Source organism: Sturnira hondurensis, unplaced genomic scaffold (genome assembly GCF_014824575.4).
Source record: "Sturnira hondurensis isolate 20B ecotype Veracruz unplaced genomic scaffold, ASM1482457v3 Scaffold0003801, whole genome shotgun sequence".
Lineage (NCBI taxonomy): Eukaryota > Metazoa > Chordata > Mammalia > Chiroptera > Phyllostomidae > Sturnira > Sturnira hondurensis.
Genome location: NW_028076432.1, coordinates 5,754,605 through 5,767,773, shown reverse-complemented (window position 1 = coordinate 5,767,773; position 13,169 = coordinate 5,754,605). Strand labels below are relative to the sequence as shown.

General features: G+C 37.1%; 1 protein-coding gene and 1 long non-coding RNA gene across 3 annotated transcripts in view; one reads left to right on the top strand and one right to left on the bottom strand.

Annotated features, from left to right (window-relative positions):
- Window positions 1–13,169, top strand: part of DLG2 (discs large MAGUK scaffold protein 2) — a 1,965,529-nt gene that overhangs the window by 315,836 nt on the left and 1,636,524 nt on the right. The gene's annotated exons all lie outside the window — the stretch shown is intronic.
- Window positions 1–13,169, bottom strand: part of LOC118984731 (uncharacterized) — a 293,126-nt gene that overhangs the window by 222,052 nt on the left and 57,905 nt on the right. The window lies entirely within an intron of this gene.

Genomic DNA, 13,169 nt, shown 5'->3' with positions numbered 1-13,169 from the left:
AATGTAATTAATTTCAGACACTGACATAGTGCTGGCTATGTGTCGGGCAGTATATAAAATATTTTACATACATTAATTTTATTTAATCCTCACAACAAAAGTAAGGGATAGTTAATGCAATGATTCCTCTTTTGAGGATAATAAAACTAAGGCCAAGAGATTCAACAATTTGCCAAGGTCACATTCTTTAATAGGTTGAATGGGGTTTCAGAACCAAACAGTCTGTCACGGAATTTTGTTTGTAACCCCTACTTGATATTCAGTTGAAAGGGTAGCCGATTGATTTCTCTTGAGTTAATATTTTAAGAACACATTTTACTTAGAATGTTTATTTGTCATGGTTGAGGTTAAATATTGTTAAATATATTGGGTGCATAGGTTCAAGGTCATGAATAGCTGTGCATTTTTATGTGACTAATGTTAAGCCATAACACTTAAGCCGTCAGTTTGCTTATAACATGTGTTTCATGAGGGTGTGTGATATTCAATGGTAAACTGTATCTGATAGATACCACGAACTCCAATGTCAGTGTTCATGTAGTTTGTGTGTGTGTGCATGAATGCATAAACTTTGAAGTCAGTATTGTGTTTTTTTTCATTTACCATTGAAAATGGCTGGAAAAATACACTGAATTGATAATCCAAGAGATGTTAAAGAACAAGATGTTAAAGTAGCAAATGCTACTTGATTTGCTGATCCAAATATTTTTGCAAATGATGTGAGAAGTAATTATGCCTTGAGCACAGCAGTATAGTTTGTGATGACTGTTACAGATGTTTTGCAAAGTCAGCTATTGAAGATTCTAATTAATTAATGCTAAAGACACTTTTTTATTATATTCTTGTAGCAATATCCATATTTCCATTGTTTTAAAATAAAAAAATATTTTTATGGTTTTCTATATGTTTGTTTAATAATTTATAATTTGTAATTTAAAATAAATAAAAATTAATGTGTTCTATTATATAAACATAATAAATGCAAATTTGCAGTGTTGTTAAATTCTTTTTTCAGCACAGACTACTAGTAATGAATGTATCTTTTGGATACACATGACCTATGTTGTAATTTTTATAACTGTGACCTCTGCAGGGTTAAGTTCTCCCAACCTCCACCCTAACTCCACTCCTGAGATCCAACCTTGGTATTACAACTGTTTTGTAAATTTTCTTAATGGTTGCTTTGAGGTGCTCCAGATGTTATAGAAAGGCTTTTGGTGTAATTTTCCCTGTATTTTAGATATTCTAGATTATCCTGTTTTTGCTTTGGTTTGTCTTGATTTTGGCTTTTTTGCCTTTTGTTTTTTTGCTATCCCTGCCTGCTATTCGCTCGTCCATTCATCTTCCAGGGAAGAACCAGTTTGGTGCAGGTGCTTTGGTGCTTCTTGCTTTCCCAAGTTTGAAAATTCTTATGCCATTGTCTTTAGAATTTATAAACAATTCCTCAGCTACTTCTAATACTTTATAGTTTATAGATAATAAATGCTGATTTAATTGTTCAAGTTATCAACAAAGCTCTTTCTTCATATTACATTTGCTCAACACACTCAATCTTGCCTTTCTTGCCTTCTCAGTTTCTTTAGTTTCTGGGCTTGAAATGGTCACTTCTTTGTGCCAGCATTGAGGAGTCTGCAGTGCCCACCATGTGATGTTCAGGGCTCTCAGAGATGCTAGACAGAGGAAAGAGAGTGGTAGAGGTGGTGTCTGCTGTGTTTGTGTCTCTGGCAAGCTAGCTTGTCCCTCCTGTTAGAGTTGACCATTGATTCTTCAGGGGTGCTGTCCCCATGAGCAGCTGGAAGAAATAGGAGACAGAATGATACAATGAAAGAAATTCAACCCTCCCTCCCTCCCTCCCTCCCTCCCTCCCTCCCTTCCTCCCTTCCTTCCTTCCCTCTGGAGTTATATTGCCTGGCTTCAAAGCTTGGTTTCAACCCTATACAATCTGTAGATCTTGGTTCAAGTAACTTTTGGGAAGGTCACCTTTCTTACCTAAAAAGACACCCAATGAAGCTGTTATGAATACTGAATGAGATTATACCAGTAAAATGCTTAGACTAGCAATTGGATTATAATAAGCACTTAATAAATACTAGTTACAATTGTGAAACTCTCTCTTTAGATTTTTAGTTTCAGAGGAGTGGGTGTTGTCTTCGCTGTGTATATCATGCTTAGAGGGTACTTTATACATTTTTCATGGAACAAATGAATGATTGAATGGATGTATCTATCATTAAATAGTATGTGACTTAAGGCACATTATTTAACGTCTTTGAAAATCTGTGCTGGGGATTTCAGATATAATGTGTCATTTGCATGGTTGTTTGGAGAACTGCATAAGGAAAGCATGTAAATGAGGCATAGAAGCCCAGGGTTTCAGAGCAAAGGCTTTGAAGTCAGGTGCAAATCATTTTGAATCTTATTCTGCCACTAGTTTTGACATTGAATAAGCGACTACTCTTTAAAGCTCAGTTTCCTCATCTCAAAATGGAGATCATAATTCTTATCTCTGAAGGGTGATATGAGGATAAAAGGAGGTGTGTATGTACATCGAAGACCATTGTTTTCTTAAAATAGTTTATTATCTTGGGAAAGGCCTTTGTAAGCTTGAGATCACCATAAAATAGATTTTGACTTTTAATTAAATAAACAATTTTCTATCAAACTCTCCCATAAGGTGGCACCAAATAAGAGTAAAGCTATATTCCAAAAATTTAGAAAAGACCGAAGGGAATCAGGAAATAAAATTTTTATTTAAAGAAAAGGATTTGATGGTCATTTTGACAAGTTGAAATGATTCAGTTTTCATAGCCAGACTGATATGGTGTCCTTGAAATCAATTTTAATGAGAGAAGTAAGATTTACCTTAAACTAAATATATTTTATTATAGCACAGTTACATGTATTGTTTCCAGTTTCCTAATGATAAAGCAGAGAGATGAAGGACACTAAACACATTTAAATTTTAATATTTAATGAGCATGGCATTTTCAGTTTTGTGAAATAAGATTATTTTCTTCTATTTGATACGGAGAAACTTTCTTTCTTAAGAAGTCAAAATATTCTTTCCATAGAAGCTAAGAATGTGAGTGGTGTTTTACAGTAACCATTTAGTTGATAATGGAGAGAGGAAGAACATCCTGATTTCTTTGTTATCCTCCATTACCCCTCCAACCTCATCTCTTATTGCGTACTCCTTGGCTCTGTGCTAGTCACACTGGTCGTCTTGCTGTGTCTCTAACGCTCTAAACACATTACTACCCCAGGGTCTTTGCTTTTGCTGTTTCTACTACTTCAGCTATATTTCTCCCAATACTCACAAGACTACCTCTCTTCTTCCTTTCTTGGTGAAGCCTTAATCACCTCATTTGACAGTGCAGCATCCCCAATTCCACTCAACTTTCCAGTCTCCATTACCTGCTTACTATTTCTCGATTGCACTTACCAAAATTTGATATTATGTGCCGAGTGTTACTTGTTTGTTTTGTTTACTTTCTGTCTCTTTTCACCTCTTGAATGTGAGCTTCATCATGGCTTTGTTTACTGCTATATTCCCTAGCATTTACAATAATGCATGGCATGTCATAAACACTCAGTAAATTCATTCATTTGCTAAATGAATGAATAAACTCATCAAATTAAGACAAAAGACAATTGTGTCATAATTTCTTGTGGGAAATTGCTATTTCACAAATAAGGCTGTGATCCAGATGCCAGATCAGATGTGGTTGGGCAGGTAGCTTAGGTACTGTGCTTCAAATGCAAAATTCCGAAGTAATTTTCTGTCTTCAATTGTAACATAGAACACTAGGTTAAATAGGATTTCCCCCCCGAAAGTAATGTCCACCAAACCATGAACGTAATTTTATTTGGAAATTGGGTATTTGCAGATGTAATGTAGTTAAAATGAGGCCTTACTGAATTAGGGTGATGGCTGATGTCTTTAAAAGAAGGAAATCTGGACACAGACACACGGGAAGAATGCCATATGATGATAGAGGCAAAAATTAGAGTGATATATTTACAAGCCACAGAACACCAAGAATTGTGATGCAACCACCAGAAGCTAGGACAAGGCAAGAAAGCAGCACCCTTCTCTAGAGACTTTAAAGTGAGCATGGCCCTTCTGACCTCCTGATTTGGAGCTTCTAGCTTCCATTGTGAGAAGATAAACTGCTGTTCTTTTTTTTTTTAAATTATTTTTTTAATTTAATTATTTTTCAAGTACAGTTTTCTGTCTATTACTCCCATCTTAACTGCTGTTCTTTTAAGCCACCAAATTCAATGATAATCTGTTACAGCAGCACCAGTAAACTAATACACATAGAAATAGGGTTCATTTGTTATTTATTGTTTAAACATTTCTTTGAGCATCAGATAGCATGCTAGTCAATGGAAAATGATCCAGTTCTCCCTGTCTGCAAGGAGCTTATAGTCTAGTGGCAGAGATGAGAAAGTAAGGTTGACCCATGAACAATGCAGGGATTATGGGTGCTGAGCCCTTCCACAGATGAAAATCCTTCCATAACTTTTGACCTCACAGTTTAACTATCAATAGCCTACTGTTGACTGGAAGGCTTACTGATAACATAAACAGTTGGTCAGCACATGTTTTGTGTATTATATACTATATTCTTACAATAAAGTAAACTAGAAAAAAGAAACTGTTATTAAGGAAAATATATTTACAATATTTATTGAAAAATTCCACATGTAAGTGGACCTGTGCAATTCACACGTATGTTGTTTAAGGGTCAACTGAAAATAGGACACTATTGTAATGAAAGTGTTATAAGAGAACTAAACTTCAAGACACAGAAAAGATCACACAGCTAATCTAGCCTTAAGGAAAGGGTCATCGGAAAAGGCTGTTTGGAGTGGTTAGTTCTGAGTAAGCCAGATAGGCAGAGGAACGCATGTGCAAAGGGACAGAAGCAGAAGAGAATGTGGTGTAATTTGAGAAGCACCTGAAGTTGAATTCTGCTGTGGTTGCTAGTGATGGAGTGATTGCAACTGGGGTAGGTTTTAGAGGAATGTATTGTAATAATTCAGGGGAGATATAAAGTGGATGCTAACTAAGATGAGGTAGGGGAATCTCCAGTGAATCAGTTGGTAGTTTAGAACTACCTGGGATCATAGAGTTATTTTGATTCTGGTGCTTAGTTAATTCTGGACAAGGATAGGAAAGAAAGGAAACTTTCCAATAGAGAGATATTTTGTTTTAAGGTGGAAGTCATTGTAAAGACCTGTAATTTAGAATTTCACTTTTTAGCCTTTGTGTGTGATAGATTGAGTGAGTGTGTGTGTGTGTATGTATGTATGAGAGCGTGTACGTGAGACACTGGGTGGTAGGATCTGAAATAGACCCATTTTAAAGGTATGGCCTTTAAGAAATTGTCTGGCAGTGGAACATGCATTGGGTTGGCATCTTCAGTGTCATTTTATCTTTTGGAGTCTTGGTCTCCTCCTTTGTAAGTTAATATTTGCTTTACGAATGTCATAGCACTATTGTTAGGATATTTGAAAACTTTGAGTTTTCAACTGTTAGGAGGCAATGTAAAAATACAAAATGTTAGAAGAGATACATCAACTGTGGAGGGATTCTCAACTAAGTGACCGACTCTAAGATTCTGTGATTTACCTTTCCCCTTTGGCATCCATCTAAATCAAATGCACTTTGTTCCCGTTTCCCAAACATGCTAAGCCATGAAGTCAACCCGAAGTCCTATAACACTTTAAATAACTCAATATAGTGCATGCGAATAACTTACCTTGGACTCTGTCATAACTGCCCACAAATCTGGCACAATGTTTCTGGTCAAAAGCCTTTGTTGGAGGCATGAATAAATAAGAATGATAATAAAAAAGAAAAGTTAATGACATTGTATTTCTGTAGTCTATCACTGTTGGATACTAAGCCTATTGCATTCTTTCAGGTCACCTACATGATTATTTTCATGACTGAGAAGTTTTATTTTCTGCTGTTGCTAAAAATTAATAATATAAAGTCTGAAGGGACCAAGACCATCTACTTGTATAATTTTGTTATCCCACTGTGTTTCTTATTTTTTAAATTACAAAGTAATGCCTTTGTTACTTACTCCAATTTTTTAAACTTCTAAAACTTTATATCACAATGATCTGTTTAATTATTGTCCTTCTGCGCTTGACTCTAGGACAGGCACTATGTTTTGTTTCTCTTATGCTTTAAGCTCCTGGCACATAGAATAGAATGTGTTCTTCAAATATGGTTGTTGAATGAATGCACTGGAAGTATTTTAGAAAAAACATTCTCACAGGATTCAACAAACATTTATATTTTAATTTTAGTTTCCTCAGCAATTATCAGTAATAAGCACCCATTAATGCCATTATAGAAACTGAACTGGTCCATGGTTTTTATATAAACACAATAGACTTATAGCATTGAACATGGCCAAAAAGGATTCTAAAAATACACAAATGTTTCAGCAGGCTTGTATTATCAGCCTGTTTACAGAAAATCATGTTTGATTTATTCATTGCTCCTAGGACCCATTCTTGGAATTTTTATTCAGTTTTTCGCAAAAGCAATCACATTCTTAACTCAGCATCCAGTGTGAAAATAGGTCACTGTGATAGGTCGTCAGAATACAAATGCACACAGAATTGATATTTGGGGCTAGATCTGACTTAGATAAGCTTCATTGTAAAAATATTATAGAGCAATTTGTCTTTTCCATAAACCTCTCTATTTTTGATAAGGGATTTATCATTATGAACAGCCAGGCAAAGGGAATTGAAGAAACCTTAGCCAAAGGTCTCTTAGTAGCTGACTATTTATTATAGAGTATTTCTTAGTTTTGTTTAAAAAAGAACACAAAGCAAGTTTTCTAATTCTTGAAGTTACATTCAACAAAAGTTTAAAGGTGCTTTTATGTGGATTTCTAAAGCACTGAACCAAGTCTGGTCACCTGCAGTTAAGAAGTCTTAGCGACTAGGAAATGTTTAAGATCAAGGTAAAATTTTAGATGTGAGGAGAAGTGGATTCTAAGCTCAAGGAAAAGTGTGAGAACGATGGTAGGTGAGAAAATATGATTCAGGTTTGTGGTCAGATGGGCCACGGTGGAGGGTTATATTGGCAGGAGGCAGGGAGATGAAGGGAGAGATGGATAGGGTAGAATTTCAACTTCATTCTTAATGCAGGTGGGAAATTTTGAGCAGGGCATGGTAGGGGATCAGCTATCTACTTTAGGAATATGATTTTTGAAAATTATATGAAGAAAGGAAATGAAGTAAGAAGAATCGTAAGACTGTCTTAATAGCCCAGGCCAAAGCTGAAAAGAAATTGAACTAGAGAGCTAAGTATAGTAGTGGGAGTAAAAAGAGAGGGAAGATGCTAGAGACTGGGAAGATGGGAAATCTCCGTATTCAACTCTTATGGGGGTCAGAGTGGGACATGGGAGTGAGCATCATAGGGTTGGGATACTTTTCTCCTGTCTGGGAATGAAGCTATGGTGAGAAAGTGATTTGCAAAAGGAGCAGGTCAGATGCAGGGCTCATCTCTTTTTGCGTTGGGTTGAACTAGACTTCGGAATTGAAGAGGAAGTGTGAATTGAGGCCTAAGGCAGTGGGAATCGTCCTTGCCTTTCCTCCTTACTCTTTCCTCGCACTCATCAAATTCTGCTAGGGTGTCTGAAGATTTATAAATACCTTCATTTTGAAAGAGAGAGAACTTTTTTGGAGTCATTGTGCCAAATCTTAATATTTCCACAATTTATCTACATTATTTTTTCATTTTCTGCTTATGAGCCCATATAAAACATTGTCAAATATATAGACAGAAAAATAAAGAAGTTAAATCAAATATCTACTTACATAATTACAGCAAAGACTACCTACTCAGCTTTTGTAGAGTGAGCAGTGAGCAATTTTCATCTTACTTAGGCCTTGAAGACACAGTGGGGCGATTGAGGTAGTCTGGTGAGAAAAGTTTTATTTGATCCAGTGTTTCTCTCTGCTATTTAATGTAAAGAGCATTGAGATGAGAGTCATCAATTAGATGTGAGACCCTGGTATTAAACTCTGCAGTGCCTTCGATGCCTAGTCCATGAAAGGGGGTAGTGTGGGAAGATAAGAAAAGGAGATGTGAGAGTGCTTTGAAATTTTTTTGAGAGCAGCTGCAGAAATGCAGAGCATTGTTTTCTGTTACTCTTGAAGGCCTGATTGCTGCAAATTTTCAGGTTAGATTGATTTACTCAACCACAGGCTTGTTTGTCCTCTGTACTTTCCCTAACATTAGTGGTTTATTTTCCTGTAAGTCAGTACAGTCTGTCCTCAATGATCAGCAAATCAGTTGTGATGAGAAAGAGACATGGGACTCAGACCCAGGCAAGACTTCTGACTCAAAATTTATTCTCTTTCTACTGTGCTCATGCCCTCATGGCTTCTCCTAAAGAGTGTGTGTGTGTGTGTGTGTGTGTGTGTGTGAGAGAGAGAGAGAGAGAGAGAGAGAAAGAAAAGGAGAGAGAAGGAGAAAGAAAGTATGTATTTATAAAAATGCAAATGCACACTCAGGGCTTTATAAACTGAAATCTGTGGACCCAGAATGCCAGTTAGTCAACTTTCTTTCTCTTTTTCTAGCATTTCATCATTCCCTTCTCCATTCCTTTATCTATGTTCCTCTTCCCCATTCTGTTTCTGTTCATTTTTCTGTTTTATGTAAATTGGTGATATTATTGATGATGATTGCTAACTACATGGTAAAAATTTACTAGGATTATTTTCTGTTTTCTTATTCTTATTTAAGAGAAGCCTATTATTTGAAGCATTTTTGATCTGTGTAAAACCACACTCTCCTCTGGTGCTTCCAGGTCACCTTCCTGTGGTCTCAGGTCCAGCCACCTAGGTACCAGGAATGTTTCCCCAGCAACTGGTGTTGCTTGTGGAAGTTGCATTTCCTGGCTTCTCAGAGCTTGTCTCTCTCCTTTGACTGCTTGAAGTTGCACCTCTTTAGTCCATGAGGCAGCCACTTCTCCAGATAGTACTGTTTTCCTTCTGAGTCAGTTGGTAGTAGCATCAGCAGGTAACCAGCCCTCCTGTTGCAATGTTAGAACTTGCTGCTTGAAGTTGAGGAGAGGTTGGGGAAGCACAGACAGAATCAGGCCAATCTCATCTTTTTGTGATAGATTTGGTTATACTGAACTAAGTGGGCAATTATCTGGAACTTGAGTAAAATACATCCACTGATAAATAAAAATGCGTTACTTCCTACCTTGTGTAAAGTACTCTTTTAGATCTTGTGGGGGATATAGGCAAGATATACCTTTTGGGGCACGTAGAATTCAGCAAAGAGATAAGGCATGTTCATTAATAATTACTATGCAAGGTAGAATGTGTGTCACATGGTATAATGTGGACAAATGTGGCACAAAAGGGTAGATGCTGATGACTGAGTAGAAAAAATTTTAAAGCACTTTCTAGAGGTAGAAGTTGACTTTGTCTTGATAGAGTCAAAGATTAAAGAGGGAAGAAGTGACATAAGACAACTTTCCGCAAAAGGAGTGTAATTTCTCGCCCTCCAGGCAGAAGGCATGCTGCTCAAGCAGTGACTGCTACAGTCAGGACTCCCCGCAGCTAGAAAGGAGAGCATCCTAGCCAGAGTGATTAGAAGTCGGGTGGTTGACTGTTCTGCCAGGATGCAAATAAGAGGGCAATTCCCTGTCACCTCTGAATCCAAGCTCAGGAAGTTAACACCATACTGCAGGGTGTGAAACTCATTTTCACCAGGGGCCACATCGGCCTCAAGGTTGCCTTCAAAGAGCTGGATGTAATTTTAGGACTGTATAAATGTAGCTATTCCGTAACTAGGGGCAAGGAGCTGGCGCTGGCGCTGGCGCTGGCGCCTCCGGGTAGAAACAAGGTGGAGGACCGGATTCGATCTGCAGGCCTTGTGTTTGCCTTCTGCGCCATACTGAGTAATGATCCCAGGAGCAACTGAATCTAAGGTTTTTCATGCCTTTTTGAGACAACAGTGGTAGAGAGGTACTAATCTTTATTAATTTGTACAACTTTTAGTTACATTATGAATGCATACATGGACAGAGGCGTGTAAGAAGTATATTTAAAATGAACTGGAAACTTAGATAATGAAGATAATTTTACACTTGAGAAGATGAGGAAAACTGCACAGTAGTCATCTTTTGTTTCTCATTGAAAATTTTTTGAATTGGATTTATTGGGGTGACATCGGCTCATAAAATCATACAGGTTTCAAGTGTAAACCTGAACAAAACATCATCTCTGCACTGCATTGCACACCCATCTCCCCAAGCAAATTCTCTCTCTGTCCCTGTTTTCCCTCCTTTGCCCATCTCCCAGAGATCTGAGCAGAAGTGAACTGCTCAGATCTCCCACCCACATCCCCTTTCCCTCTGCCGGTCACTGCACCACCACACTGCTGTCTGTGCCTGTATTCCATGTTTGTGTATATACATATATACATATGTTTGCTTTATCCCTTCACCCTCTTTCACTCAGCCCCCCAACCCTATTCCCTTCTGATGGCTGTCAGTCTGTTGCATGTATCCAGCCTGTGTTTCCGTTTTGTTCTTCAATTTTTATTTATTAGATTTCACATATAAGTGAGATCACATGGTATCTGCTTTTCTCTGACTGACATATTTCACTTAGCATAATAATCTCCAGGTCCATCCAGCTGTCACAAAAGGTAAAATTTCCTTTCTTTTTCTTTTTTTTTAATAGCCAAATAGTACTCCATTGTGTAAATGTACCACAGCTTTTTTTATCCACTCATCTACTGATGGGCATTCACACTGTTTCCAGATCTTGGCTATTGCAAATAAAGCTACAATGAACAGAGGGGTGCATATATTCTTTTGAATTAGCTTTTCAGGTTTCTTCAGATATATTCCCAGGACTGGGATAGCTGGGTAAAAAGGCAGTTCCATTTTTGATCTTTTGATGAAACTCCATATAGTTTTCCACTGTGCCTGCACCAATCTGAATTTTCATCAATAGAGTAGGAGAATTCACTTTTCTCCACATCCTAACCAACACTTGTTGTATGTTGATTTACTGATGATAGTCATTCTGACAGGTTTAAGGGGTTATTTCATTGTGGTTTTTATTAGCATCTTTCTGATGATTAGTGACATTGAGCATTTTTTCACATGTCTCTTGGCCATCTATATGTCCTCTTTGGAGAACCATTTATTCAGGTCCTTTGTCTATTTTTCAATTGTGTTGTTTGTCTTCTTAGTGTTGACTAATATAAGTTCTTCATACATTTTGTAAATTAACCCCCTGTCAGTTATATCGTTGGAAAGTATAATCTCCCATTCAGTGGGCTTCTTTTTCATTTTGTTGATGATTTATTTTGCTGTTCAAAAGCTTTTTTGTTTGATGTCATCCCATTTGTTTACTTTTTCCTTTGTTTTCTTGCTCAAAGATATATATATATGCAAAAATATTATCAAGAAAAGTGTATAAAATTTTACTGTGTTTTCTTTCAGGATTTTTATGGTTTTACAACTTACATTTAACACAATTCATATTAAAATACCAATGGCATATCTCACAGATCTAGAACAAATGTTTCAAAACTTTGTATGGAACCACGGAAGATCCCAAATAGTCTCAGCAATCTTGAGGAAAAAAAAAGTTGGAGGTATCACACTACTTGATAACAAACTATACTAGAAGGCCATAGTAATCAAGACAACATGGTATTAGCACTAACACAGGCACATAGATCAATGGAACAGAATAGAGAGTGCAGAAATTGACCTGTGCTCTCTATTGACCATGCCTTTTTGGTCAATTAATATTTGACAAAGGAGGCAAGAACTTATGACAGAGTAAAGATAGTCTCTTTAATAAGTGGTGTTGGGAAAATCGGGCAGATATACATGCAAAAAATGAACCTAGACCATCAGCTTATACCATACACAAGAATAAGCTCAAAATGGGTTAATGATTTAAGTGTAAGTTGTAAAAATGCTGTTCCATTTTTAGTTTTCTGAGGAGATTCCATACTGTTTTCTACAGTGCATTCCACAGTTGGATTTTATTTTAAGAGACCTGAAACACCAATCCAAAAGAACCTATGCACCCCAGTGTTCATAGCAGCACAATTTACAATTGCTAAATGCTGGAAGCAACCTAAGTGCCCATCAGTAAATGAATGGATCAGAAAACAATATTACATTTACACGATGGAATACTATGCAGCAGAGAGAAAGAAGAAGCCCCCACCCTTTGCCATAGCATGGGCGGAACTGGAGAGCAATGTGCTAAGTGATATAAGGCAGGTGGTGAAAGACAAATACCATGTATCTCACCTTTAAGTGGAACCTAATCAGCAAAAACAAATGAGCAAACAAAATATAACCAGAGACATTGAAATAAAGGACAAACCGACAGTAACCAGAGGGGAGGTGGAAGAAGATAATGGGGAGAAGGGGTGAAGGGTTTTTTAGGAACAACTTATGAAGGACACATGGACAAAACCAAGGGAGGATGGAATCAGGGGAGGGAGGTTAGGATGGATGTGGTGTGGGGGAAATGCAGACAACTGTACTTAAACAACAACAACAACAACAACAACAAATAAATAAAATAAAATACTAAATAAATAAATAAATGCAAGTTGTGAAACCATGCTCACTTATTTTTAACTTACTCATCCACTCTTCTGTGTAGCCACTCAAGACACACTAATTGAGAGGTCACTCTGTGCCTGTTGCTGGAGATACAGCATTAAATGTAATGGATGTGGTCTTCTCCTGGAACTTACTATCTACTAATGAGGCAGCTCACAGATGACTAATGAGTTACACTTTTGGTGAATTCTTAGAAGGAAAAGTACAGGGTGCTTTGACATCCTATAAAACGAGGTGCCTGACCTAGTCTTGAGGGAATCATGAAAATGTTCCTAGAATAAATAGCATTTGAAGTGGACTATTTTTAGAGATTTAAGATAGAAAAATTTTAATAATATCCCTAGGGTTTAGAGCCACAGCTTTAAAAAAAATTCAACTTCACTTTTACCTAGTCGGTATTGAACAGTGTACTGTCATATAAAAAATGGCCCAGCCTGGGTTGGGTAGCTCATTTGGTTAGAGCATCATCCCAGTACACCAAGATTGCAGGTTTGATCTCTGGTCAAGGCA